This window comes from Pelobates fuscus, chromosome 2 (assembly GCF_036172605.1).
Source record: "Pelobates fuscus isolate aPelFus1 chromosome 2, aPelFus1.pri, whole genome shotgun sequence".
Lineage (NCBI taxonomy): Eukaryota > Metazoa > Chordata > Amphibia > Anura > Pelobatidae > Pelobates > Pelobates fuscus.
This window is the reverse complement of record NC_086318.1, coordinates 449378074-449390742: the sequence shown is the minus strand read 5'-3', so window position 1 is coordinate 449390742 and position 12669 is coordinate 449378074. Positions and strand designations below refer to the sequence as shown.

At 47.2% G+C, this 12669-nt stretch overlaps 1 protein-coding gene across 1 annotated transcript in view; it reads left to right on the top strand.

Annotated features, from left to right (window-relative positions):
- Positions 1–11509, top strand: part of PTK7 (protein tyrosine kinase 7 (inactive)) — a 436928-nt gene extending 425419 nt beyond the window's left edge. The window contains exon 21 of the transcript XR_010086639.1: positions 11500–11509. The gene's annotated coding sequence lies outside the window, so the exon portion shown is untranslated. The remainder of the gene's footprint in view (positions 1–11499) is intronic.
- The last annotated feature ends 1160 nt before the right edge of the window (positions 11510–12669 follow it).

Sequence of the window (12669 nt, the reverse complement as noted above, 5' to 3'; positions counted from 1 at the left end):
CCATATGCCAAACATCATCGATGAATCTCCACCAGACAGGTGCACGCGCAATGAATAAATCATGCGCATACATGTCTGGTTTCGAAACCATCCATGAATAGGTTGGCATATGATGGGGCCATATATAACAACAAGTTAAAAATCCACAAACGCGTTTCACCTCAGGGCTTTATAATTTATTATAGGGATTCATGGTTATTCCATTTTGAGAAAGCCCTAAGGCGAAAAGCGTTTCTGCATTTTTAACTGTGTATTGTAATAAATATGTTTTGGTCACTTCCCTTGTGCCAACTATTTGAAGGGCTGTTAATGGATAATGGATAATTAATGGATAATATTAAGGAATTCTTTTTTTTTTATTAGAATTTTTCATACAATAAGAATAATAGTAAACAGTACATAATAGTACCCTGGGTTGCATTATAAGTCACAACATGTTCGTAATCTGCATTTTTACAATGCAATTATTAACAGTAATAGGCGTGTGCCAATACATTTATCCCATACCAGGAGTGACAAAGAGCCCCCGCCGACCCCCGTCCAGGGCTCCTTTCTAGACTATGAGCGGTGACCCTAGCCGAGCTTCAGCATAGCGGAAGGAATTAATTTTTAACAACAATATCATTAATAGGAATTATCATGGTGTAACGGATCGACGGGCACCCCGACTGGGTACCTCCATTGAAGAATGCTCCTAGCGCTTCCTGAGGACTCCAAGCACTGCAGCAGACACCACAACCACCGAACCGGAGAAGCATACGAATGCTCTCAAGCATAACGGACCGTTTTGCACACAGGAGGTTAAAAACCGTTTAGGTGATATTTACCTTTCCAGATGCACAGGCAGCTACTGTAAGCACCAATCTCCCGAACTGCAAACTACACGAATCCTCCAACTCCCGAACAGGAAACACACAAACCCGGGAAACAGCTGAACAGGAAAAGCATACTGTTGCGGACCGTTTCAGCATAAAAGGGAATAAAATCCGTTTAGGCGATAATCCCCTTTCCTAGAGACAGGCACAGCTACTGCAGAACACCAAACTCCCGATCTGGATACGAAATAACACTCCGAACTGGAACAGCTGAACAAGAAAAGCATACAATCCGCTTACACTCCTGGCAGTCAGCTTACAATCCAATTCCCCCCAAGAACGAGACGACACTTCATTTTGAGGGTTAAACAGGAACTCCCGACTGGCTCACCCAGCCTGGCTTTTATTTCCAACTCACACATATAGGCCACACCCAGGGGGAGGCATAAAAGAACCAATGACATAGATGTTACATCCCACACATCCCCTCCCCTTAGAGTGACACATAATCCCATTATGCATACAGTTCAAAATATACTTTTACACAACTTTCATAACTTTAAAACCATACATCACATTCACATAAAAATACATATCCACAATCAATCCATTCAGGGAAACAACATATTAAAAAATGGCATGAATCCGACCAGGGGTTCAAAAGTTACTAAAAGTATATTTTGTCCCTCCTGGCTGGCAGAAAAACATCCCCACAATGCACCCTGGTTTCCTCCCTTCTGCCCTGGAGTTAATTGGAGAAGTAATCCAATTATCCAGGACTAGAGGCAGACTCCATTAACCACATGGTTGCAAAACGACATAAAACACTTTAAAATACATAAAGTCACATTTACACATAACACACAGACATTTCACCTATCCCCAGATAGCTGGGATCTGCGCGCACAAAACTACCGAATAGCACGCAGATCCTACTCACACAGTACAATTGCCATGGAGCTAAAGTCTTTCCCATAGTCTTTCATTATATGAATAGGCTCCATGGTATGGCTATCTGGGGTATCACATTCCCATAAAGTCTGGTCCATAGTCCAAAGGCAAGAGGCGGGCAATCAACCCCCTCCAAGGACACGTGGCGAGGTCGGTTTCGCCACACATACAATCAGCTTACACTCCTGGCAATCAGCATACAATACAATTCCCCCAATAACGAGACGACACTTCGTTTTGAGGTCAAGCAGAACGGACTGCACTGGTACATACAACCTCTTTTATTCACAATCCACAAACATAGAACTGCCCACAGGGTTTTGAAATACAACCAATCAATCCGTACAATACACACAGACACTCCCACACAAAATCCTCCCCTCTGCCTGTGATATGATTACTGAACACAATGGGTAATATAATTATCACAGGCAGAGAAATACAGTTTTTACAAAATATTAATAACGTCCAAAATATACATGTCATTCACATAAAACATACATTTTCAGAATCAGCATGCTTGAAATATACACATACTCAAAAATCAGGGCAATCGGTTCAGGGGTTAAAACGTTAAGGGAAAGTCATATTCGACCAAATGAAGCATGGCTTTTCTGCCCAAAACCAGTTCCACAGAGTCTTCTATCCTGGAGATAATTGGGAAGTAATCCAATTATCTCCAAGGACAGAGGCAAAACTCCATTAGCCACATGGTAGAAAAATACAATAAAATACATACAAATTAGTGATGTCGCGAACACGAAATTTTCGGTTCGTGAATGGCGAACGGGAACTTCCGCAAACGTTCGCGAACCAGGCGAACCGCCATTGACTTCAATGGGCAGGCGAACTTTAAAACCCACAGGGACTCTTTCTGGCCACAAAAGTGATGGAAAAGTTGTTTCAAGGGGACTAACACCTGGACTGTGGCATTCCGGAGGGGGATCCATGGCAAAACTCCCATGGAAAATTACACAGTTGATGCAGAGTCTGGTTTTAATCCATAAAGGGCAGAAATCACCTAACATTCATAAATCACAATGGATATGGATTGACACCTGACATATGACATATTGACACCTTGACATATGGATTGACACCAGTCCTCAGAGCCCCTGATACACACTGACACAGAGCAGAATAGGGACTGTTCCCCCTACATAGGGTCACTTGGCAGATATGGATTGACACCTATCCTAAGGATCCCTGATACACACTGACACAGAGCAGAATAGGGACTGTTCCCCTTACATAGGGTCACTTGGCAGATATGGATTGACACCTGTCCTCAGAGACCATGACACAGAGCAGAATAGAGACTGTTCCCCCTACATAGGGTCACTTGGCAGATATGGATTGCCACCCGTCCTCAGAGACCATGATACACACTGACACAGAGCAGAATAGAGACTGTTCCCCCTACATAGGGTCACTTGGCAGATATTGATTGACACCTGTCCTCCGAGACCATGATACACACTGACACAGAGCAGAATAGAGACTGTTCCCCCTACATAGGGTCACTTGGCAGATATGGATTGACACCTGTCCTCAGAGACCATGAGACACACTGACACAGAGCAGAATAGAGACTGTTCCCCCTACATAGGGTCACTTGGCAGATATTGATTGACACCTGTCCTCCGAGACCATGATACACACTGACACAGAGCAGAATCGAGACTGTTCCCCCTACATAGGGTCACTTGGCAGATATGGATTGACACCTGTCCTCAGAGACCCTGATACACACTGACACAGAGCAGAATAGGGACTGTTCCCCTTACATAGGGTCACTTGGCAGATATGGATTGACACCTGTCCTCAGAGACCATGAGACACACTGACACAGAGCAGAATAGAGACTGTTCCCCCTACATAGGGTCACTTGGCAGATATTGATTGACACCTGTCCTCCGAGACCATGATACACACTGACACAGAGCAGAATCGAGACTGTTCCCCCTACATAGGGTCACTTGGCAGATATGGATTGACACCTGTCCTCAGAGACCCTGATACACACTGACACAGAGCAGAATAGGGACTGTTCCCCCTACATAGGGTCACTTGGCAGATATGGATTGACACCTATCCTAAGGATCCCTGATACACACTGACACAGAGCAGAATAGAGACTGTTCCCCTTACATAGGGTCACTTGGCAGATATGGATTGACACCTGTCCTCAGAGACCATGAGACACACTGACACAGAGCAGAATAGAGACTGTTCCCCCTACATAGGGTCACTTGGCAGATATGGATTGACACCTGTCCTCAGAGACCATGATACACACTGACACAGAGCAGAATAGGGACTGTTCCCCCTACATAGGGTCACTTGGCAGATATGGATTGACACCTGTCCTCAGAGCCCCTGATACACACTGACACAGAGCAGAATAGAGACTGTTCCCCCTACATAGGGTCACTTGGCAGATATTGATTGACACCTGTCCTCAGAGACCATGATACACACTGACACAGAGCAGAATAGAGACTGTTCCCCCTATATAGGGTCACTTGGCAGATATGGATTGACACCTGTCCTCAGAGACCATGATACACACTGACACAGAGCAGAATAGAGACTGTTCCCCCTACATAGGGTCACTTGGCAGATATGGATTGACACCTATCCTATTGATCCCTGATACACACTGACACAGAGCAGAATAGGGACTGTTCCCCCTACATAGGGTCACTTGGCAGATATGGATTGACACCTGTCCTCAGAGACCCTGATACACACTGACACAGAGCAGAATAGGGACTGTTCCCCCTACATAGGGTCACTTGGCAGATATGGATTGACACCTATCCTAAGGATCCCTGATACACACTGACACAGAGCAGAATAGAGACTGTTCCCCTTACATAGGGTCACTTGGCAGATATGGATTGACACCTGTCCTCAGAGACCATGAGACACACTGACACAGAGCAGAATAGAGACTGTTCCCCCTACATAGGGTCACTTGGCAGATATGGATTGACACCTGTCCTCAGAGACCATGATACACACTGACACAGAGCAGAATAGGGACTGTTCCCCCTACATAGGGTCACTTGGCAGATATGGATTGACACCTGTCCTCAGAGCCCCTGATACACACTAACACAGAGCAGAATAGAGACTGTTCCCCCTACATAGGGTCACTTGGCAGATATTGATTGACACCTGTCCTCAGAGACCATGATACACACTGACACAGAGCAGAATAGAGACTGTTCCCCCTATATAGGGTCACTTGGCAGATATGGATTGACACCTGTCCTCAGAGACCATGATACACACTGACACAGAGCAGAATAGAGACTGTTCCCCCTACATAGGGTCACTTGGCAGATATGGATTGACACCTATCCTAATGATCCCTGATACACACTGACACAGAGCAGAATAGGGACTGTTCCCCCTACATAGGGTCACTTGGCAGATATGGATTGACACCTGTCCTCAGAGCCCCTGATACACACTGACACAGAGCAGAATAGAGACTGTTCCCCCTACATAGGGTCACTTGGCAGATATTGATTGACACCTGTCCTCAGAGACCATGATACACACTGACACAGAGCAGAATAGAGACTGTTCCCCCTATATAGGGTCACTTGGCAGATATGGATTGACACCTGTCCTCAGAGACCATGATACACACTGACACAGAGCAGAATAGAGACTGTTCCCCCTACATAGGGTCACTTGGCAGATATGGATTGACACCTATCCTAATGATCCCTGATACACACTGACACAGAGCAGAATAGGGACTGTTCCCCCTACATAGGGTCACTTGGCAGATATGGATTGACACCTGTCCTCAGAGACCTAATTGTGTAATAATGGTAATACTATTACCTATTATATAATATTGGCAGGGGCAAGGAAATTCCCTCTAAATAGATGGGTATAGGCAGAGAGTATGGAGACCGGAGTGTTAAAGTGTCAATAAGGTGATATAAAGTTAAATGTATCACAGACACACAGCCACCCTTTCTCTTAGCTAGTGTCCCTAGTGAAGTGAAAAAGAGAATAACGAGCTGGCGCCCAAGAGAATAATGAGCTGGCGCCCTATCAGGGGACGTGTATATGGCATCGATTTTAGGAACCGGGAGATGGAAAAAGATGCTTGGTCGGTCCTCCTACTTCAAATTTGGGGCACTGCACGTGCAATCTAATGTGCCACCAGATAGGAGTGGTGTGTTAAGTAGTACTATTCCTATCAGTTTAATCCCTGTTATGTGCCTTTTTTGGTTTGGTTTTTGAAGCCACAGTGCAGCACCAGAGGGCCGAAAAATTAGGCATGTACACATGCCTGAAAAATTAGGTATTGTTGCAGCCGCTCCTGTAGCAGCGGCCATAAAAATTGATGTTTGTTTCCCAGGCAGAAAGTGCCCTAAAACATTGCGGCTTGAACCTTAGTTGGTGGCGGATAAGTCACGCAAGTCAACCGGCATTCAGAGCTAAAATACAGCAGCGTGTGGACCATTTTTAGCCCAAGGCAGCTCATCTCATCAGGCCTTTTTTAGTCGAATGTATCGCCCACTGTCAGTCCCTTCGGGATCCATCCCTCATTCATCTTAATAAAGGCGAGGTAATCTAGACTTTTTTGACCTAGACGACTTCTCTTCTCAGTGACAATACCTCCTGCTGCACTGAAGGTCCTTTCTGACAGGACACTTGAAGCAGGGCAGGCCAGAAGTTCTATCGCAAATTGGGATAGCTCAGGCCACAGGTCAAGCCTGCACACCCAGTAGTCAAGGGGTTCATCACATCTCAGAGTGTCGATATCTGCAGTTAAGGCGAGGTAGTCTGCTACCTGTCAGTCGAGTCGTTCTCTGAGGGTGGACTTAAAAAGCTCTGCATGTCCTCCATCAACAACACGTCTTTAAAGCGTCCTGTCCTTGCCGGCGTGGTCGTGGGAGGAGGAGGATGACTTTCACCTCTTCCCCTGTTAGATTCCCGTTGTGCTGTGGCATCACCCTTATATGCTGTGTAAAGCATACTTTTTAATTTATTTTGCAAATGCTGCATCCTTTCCGACTTGTTGTAATTCGGTAACATTTTCGCCACTTTCTGCTTATACCGGGGGTCTAGTAGCGTGGACACCCAGTACAGGTCGTTCTCCTTCAGCCTTTTTATACGAGGATCCCTCAACAGGCACGATAGCATGAAAGACCCCATTTGCACAAGGTTGGATGCCGAGCTACTCATTTCCCATTCCTCCTCCTCAGTGATCTCAATGAAGGTATGTTCTTCCCCCCAGCCACATGCAACACCACGGGTACCAGATAGGTGACAACGAGCACCCTGGGATGCCTCTTGTGGTTGGTCTTCCTCCTCCTCCTCAAAGCCACATTCCTCCTCTGACTCCTCTTCCTCACAATCCTCTTCCAGCGTTGCCGCAGGTCCAGCAAGCGATGCTGATAAGGCTGTTTCTGGTAGTGATGGTGACCACAACTCTTCCTCTTCCTCTTCCTCTTCACGCACATCTACGGCCTGATCCAGCACTCTTCGCAGGGCACGCTCCAGGAAGAAAACAAATGGTATGTGTAGCGGAGAGGCAGTACCATCTGCAAGATCTCCGCTGGTATACAGGAACACAGGTAATAATCAGCATAGGCAGGTACAGCATACAATATTCCAGGTAGCGTAATACGAATCCTTCCCTCCCAAGAACTAGACGAGACTTAGGCTGGGAGTCAACTGAGTGCTTTATTCCAAGTTGCAGCATTTATGCAGGTCCCCATGCAAGGGGTTTCCATAATGACATAGCAGGGGCATTCCCCACATTTCTCCCATCATACATTGCATTTCTCCCATCAGGCACTGCTGGACGAGAGGGATACTCCCACTGAAATATACAGTTAAGTGGATTATCCCCTCGTGCAGCAGAACTGTCAATTTACATTTAAAATACATAACTTGGGTAATATTCGGTATATTAACATGGTTGGACATTCGGTAGATAGCTGGGGTCTGAGCGCACATTTCGTGAAAGTACCGCTCTGATCCCAGCTCATCTAACCGAACGCCGCACGAAATACATATATTACTTATGCTTGCTTCCAACTACCGATTGAGCTTAGGAGACCACCTTACCGAAAGACCGGGGCTCCCGAACAGCTTGGAAGTCCAGCGGTATTCGTGCCATCGAGTAGCCGATTTTAGTTCCAGGCGCTCGACGACCAAATACCGCTGGACGAACAAAGGATCCAAAATGGCCGACCGCCGCATGGTCGGTAGTCGAACGACGGCCACCCTGAATCCTCTTAAATACCGATTGCAACATTGTTGCAATCTTTAATGGGGGCCACACGACCTCCTGTGTGTGGTCTCCATTCGGTAGTTTGTTTGTTTCACGAATGGTGTTGAAATTCACCATTCGTGAAACGATTAGCCGTTGGCTTCCAACCACCCCATGGCTGCCCGTTGTAAGCAATGTGCCCATTCTGTGTGCGTGTCCCTGGGTAGTTTTTTAAGTTCTCAGAACTTTAGCCGGTAGGCCTCTGAGGTAATTGCATACCTGGCTAGAATGGCCTGTTTTACCTTGGCATAGTTTGTGCTGTCCTCATCTGGTACGGCATGATATGCCTCTGCAACGCGACCAGATAATTTCCCTGCCAGTAGGGGTACCTGATCCTCCGCGCTGATATTGTGCAAATGGCATAGTCTCTCGAAGTCCTGCAGGTAGTCGTCTACCTCTCCATCGGCTTCTGTATAGCTTTTGAAAGCTTGGTAGGGAATTTTTGGTTTCCCTGGTAGGATCTGAACAGGTGATGTGGCTCCCGTTTGGGGGGTCATCTGCGACCTTCGAAGCATGATGTAGTCCTGCACATCGTTGTAAACCCTGTCAGCCATCTGGTCAGCTATTGCTGGGGAGAACAGAGCCATCCTGCTTCTGTACTCCCTTTCAAATTCCGTTTGCTCTTCCTCCCTTGGAGGTGCTGCAGCAGCTGCAGCTCTGTCCCCTTCCATTAGCTCTGCTATGAGTGTAGCCTTTGTCTTGCTGCTGGCTGTTGTTCCTCTTGCCTCCAACAGCTCTTTCAGCGTACTTCTCTTTAAGAGCGTGTAATCTGTGTTCATTTAACGGCCGTTCGTGAGTTTCCTCGTGTTCCCGGGTTCCGGTTCCCACCGAATAAATAAACCCACGAATTGTTGCTTTCGTTTAGGATTCCGCCGAACGCTGCTTTGCTGGGTAGTTGAAATCCCATCGCTTGCCACCAATTGTAGCGGAGAGGCAGTACCATCTGCAAGATCTCCGCTGGTATACAGGAACACAGGTAATAATCAGCATAGGCAGGTACAGCATACAATATTCCAGGTAGCGTAATACGAATCCTTCCCTCCCAAGAACTAGACGAGACTTAGGCTGGGAGTCAACTGAGTGCTTTATTCCAAGTTGCAGCATTTATGCAGGTCCCCATGCAAGGGGTTTCCATAATGACATAGCAGAGGCATTCCCCACATTTCTCCCATCATACATTGCATTTTTCCCATCAGGCACTGCTGGACGAGAGGGATACTCCCACTGAAATATACAGTTAAGTGGATTATCCCCTCGTGCAGCAGAACTGACAATTTACATTTAAAATACATAACTTGGGTAATATTCGGTATATTAACATGGTTGGACATTCGGTAGATAGCTGGGGTCTGAGCGCACATTTCGTGAAAGTACCGCTCTGATCCCAGCTCATCTAACCGAACGCCGCACAAAATACATATATTACTTATGCTTGCTTCAAACTACCGATTGAGCTTAGGAGACCACCTTACCGAAAGACCGGGGCTCCCGAACGGCTTGGAAGTCCAGCAGTATTCGTGCCATCGAGTAGCCGATTTTAGTTCCAGGCGCTCGACGACCAAATACCGCTGGACGAACAAAGGATCCAAAATGGTCGACCACCGCATGGTCGGTAGTCGAACGATGGCCACCCTGAATCCTCTTAAATACCGATTGCAACATTGTTGCAATCTTTAATGGGGGCCACACAACCTCCTGTGTGTGGTCTCCATTCGGTAGTTTGTTTGTTTCATGAATGGTGTTGAAATTCACCATTCGTGAAACGATTACCTAAACGCTGGCGATTTTTTATGCCGTCAGCATACGAATGCTAGCATCCCCCTGAACCATAGTAAACCTAATATCTAACACGCTTGGTTCTTTTAAAGGGGTATACACATACATTAACATTGGTTATACATACAGGACAATATATAGTGGCTGTATTTGCCACAGTATGATGTCGCTGATGGTGCCTTCGGTGCGACTGACTAGGTTTGTCACCTCCTCAAAAGGATGCATGAGCCTACAGGCATTGCGCATGAGCGTCCAGTAACGTGGCAAAAAAAATCCCAGCTCCCCAGAGGCTGTCCTAGCACCCGGGTCATACAAATATTCATTAACGGCTTTTTCTTGTTGGAGCAGGCGGTCGAACATTAGGAGTGTTGAATTCCAACGTGTCGGGCTGTCGCAAATCAAGCGCCTCACTGGCATGTTGTTTCGCCGCTGGATATCTGCAAAGTGCACCATGGGCGTGTAGGAACACCTGAAATGGCCACACACCTTCCTGGCCTGCTTCAGGACGTCCTGTAAGCCTGTGTACTTATGCACAAAGCGTTGTACGATCAGATTACACACATGTGCCATGCACGGCACATGTGTCAACTTGCCCAACTTCAATGCCGCCAACAAATTTGTTCCGTTGTCACAAACCACTTTGCCGATATCCAGTTGCTGCGGAGTCAGCCACTTTTCCACCTGTGCGTTCAGGACGGACAGGAGTGCTTGTCCGGTGTGACTCTCTGCTTTCAAGCAAGTCAAACCCAAGACGGCGTGACACAGCCGAGGAGGTTATGGAAGAGGATGGAGTAGGAGGAGTAGAGGAGGTGGCAGCAGGCCTGCCTGCAAGTCGTGGCGGTGTCACCAACTCCTCTGCAGAGCCACGCATTCCATGCTTGGCAGCTGTCAGCAGGTTTACCCAATGCGCAGTGTAGGTGATATACCTGCCCTGACCATGCTTTGCAGACCAGGTATCAGTGGTCAGATGGACCCTTGCCCCAACACTGTGTGCCAGACATGCCATTACTTCCTTTTGAACAATCGAGTACAGGTTGGGGATTGCCTTTTGTGAAAAGACATTTCGTCTGGGTACCTTCCACTGCGGTGTCCCAATACCTACACATTTTTTGAATGCCTCAGACTCCACCAGCTTGTATGGTAAAAGCTGGCGGGCTAGGGGGGTGTGTCCTAACTACTGAAGCGAGAAGTCGCATGGCCGCCGAGCTCCGCACCAATACAACCCTAAACATCGATTTTCAACCCCCAACCTCCGACCAAACCTGCCCAGAGAAGACCCCAACACCTACCAGCACACCATGGGGCGGAAAACCAAAAAACTAAAACCTGAAACACAACAGTCGGGAATGCACATTGGCGAGCTATGGAAGCAGGCCGCAGAAGCCTCGAATTCCAAGATGGCGTCCCTCCACGGTGGATGTTCTGATTTTTATGACGGGACGTCGGATGACGAGGAAGGGGGTACCACCCCGACCCAGCAGCAACCACGACCGGCTCGAATGCAGCCAAAACCACCTGCTACACCCTCCACACCTGTCAGCATGGAGGCCATAAGAGAGCTGATGGCGGATCACCACAGTAAAATAGCGGCAGATGTGGCATCAATCCGAGAGACCTTGCAGGGCTTGAGCGGCCGGCTGGGAGCTGTGGAGGGAACCACAGACACCCAAAAAGGCCAAATATCAGAGCTGCAACACGAGGTCCGAGAACTTAGGAGGCAACATCAACTCAATGAGCTGAGATTTGCAACATTGGAGGATAAGCGCCGCTTAAAACACCTGAAGATCAGGGGTATAGCGGACAGTATTCCGGACGCCGAGCTACCTCACCTCATCAGGAGGCTCCTAACAGCGTTGCTCAACCCGAAACCAGCCAAAGCAGTTGCTCTGGATGGCATATTCCACCTTCCTAAGCCCACAAAAGCCCCAAGCACGGCCACACGAGACGTCATTGCACGGTTCCAGACCCTAACAGACAAATTGGCAGTCCTGGCGGCAGTCAGGGAACACCCGACATACCTCTTCGAACAGATGAGCCTCACATTATACTCAGACATCTCGGGGGCGACTATGGCATGGAGGAGAACCCTGCAACAGTTCACCTCCCTCCTGCGCATGCAGAAAATCAAGTACCGCTGGGGCCCAGCGCATACTCTGCAGGTTACCAAGGATGACGCCAGGCATACCGTACGCAACATGCAGGAGGCAGAGGGAATCCTGGGGCAACTGGGTCTCCCCCCGGACTCGCTACTCACATCGAAGCCTCCAACAAACTCCACGCTCCCTCCATATTGGGGCAACGCCGAGGCTCCAACATTTGTCCCTAGAAACCTAGCCGGGATATCATCCGCAACTTGAATGGAAAACGGGACTAACAGGTCAACCCTGCTTACAGAGACTCTCAGGTCATTGATCGTGTCAAGAGGAGGGGAACAACTTCAAAAATAGATTCCTGGCAAATTCGGAAAAAAAACGTGCAAACATGAATCCTGAAAGTAAAGAAAGACAAAACCACAAGAAGAATTTTTTGAAGACGACAAATAGCTGTGTGATATAATGTAGAAACATTTTATTCACCAGATAAAAAGAAAACAACCGACTTAATACAGTTTTTTACAACTTTGCTAGTTTTGCATTGAATTTTTTAGCCAGTACTTCCTTTAGATATTGCACTGAATATAGTAAACTCTGTAGTATGTTACGTTTAGTTGCCAGAAAAGCTAAATAATAGTTTTCTCATTTGGTAGATAGCTTGTGTGTGCTAATATTCATACTTGCATTTTGAATTTTAACGCAGTATTTCTTTTTTATAAGC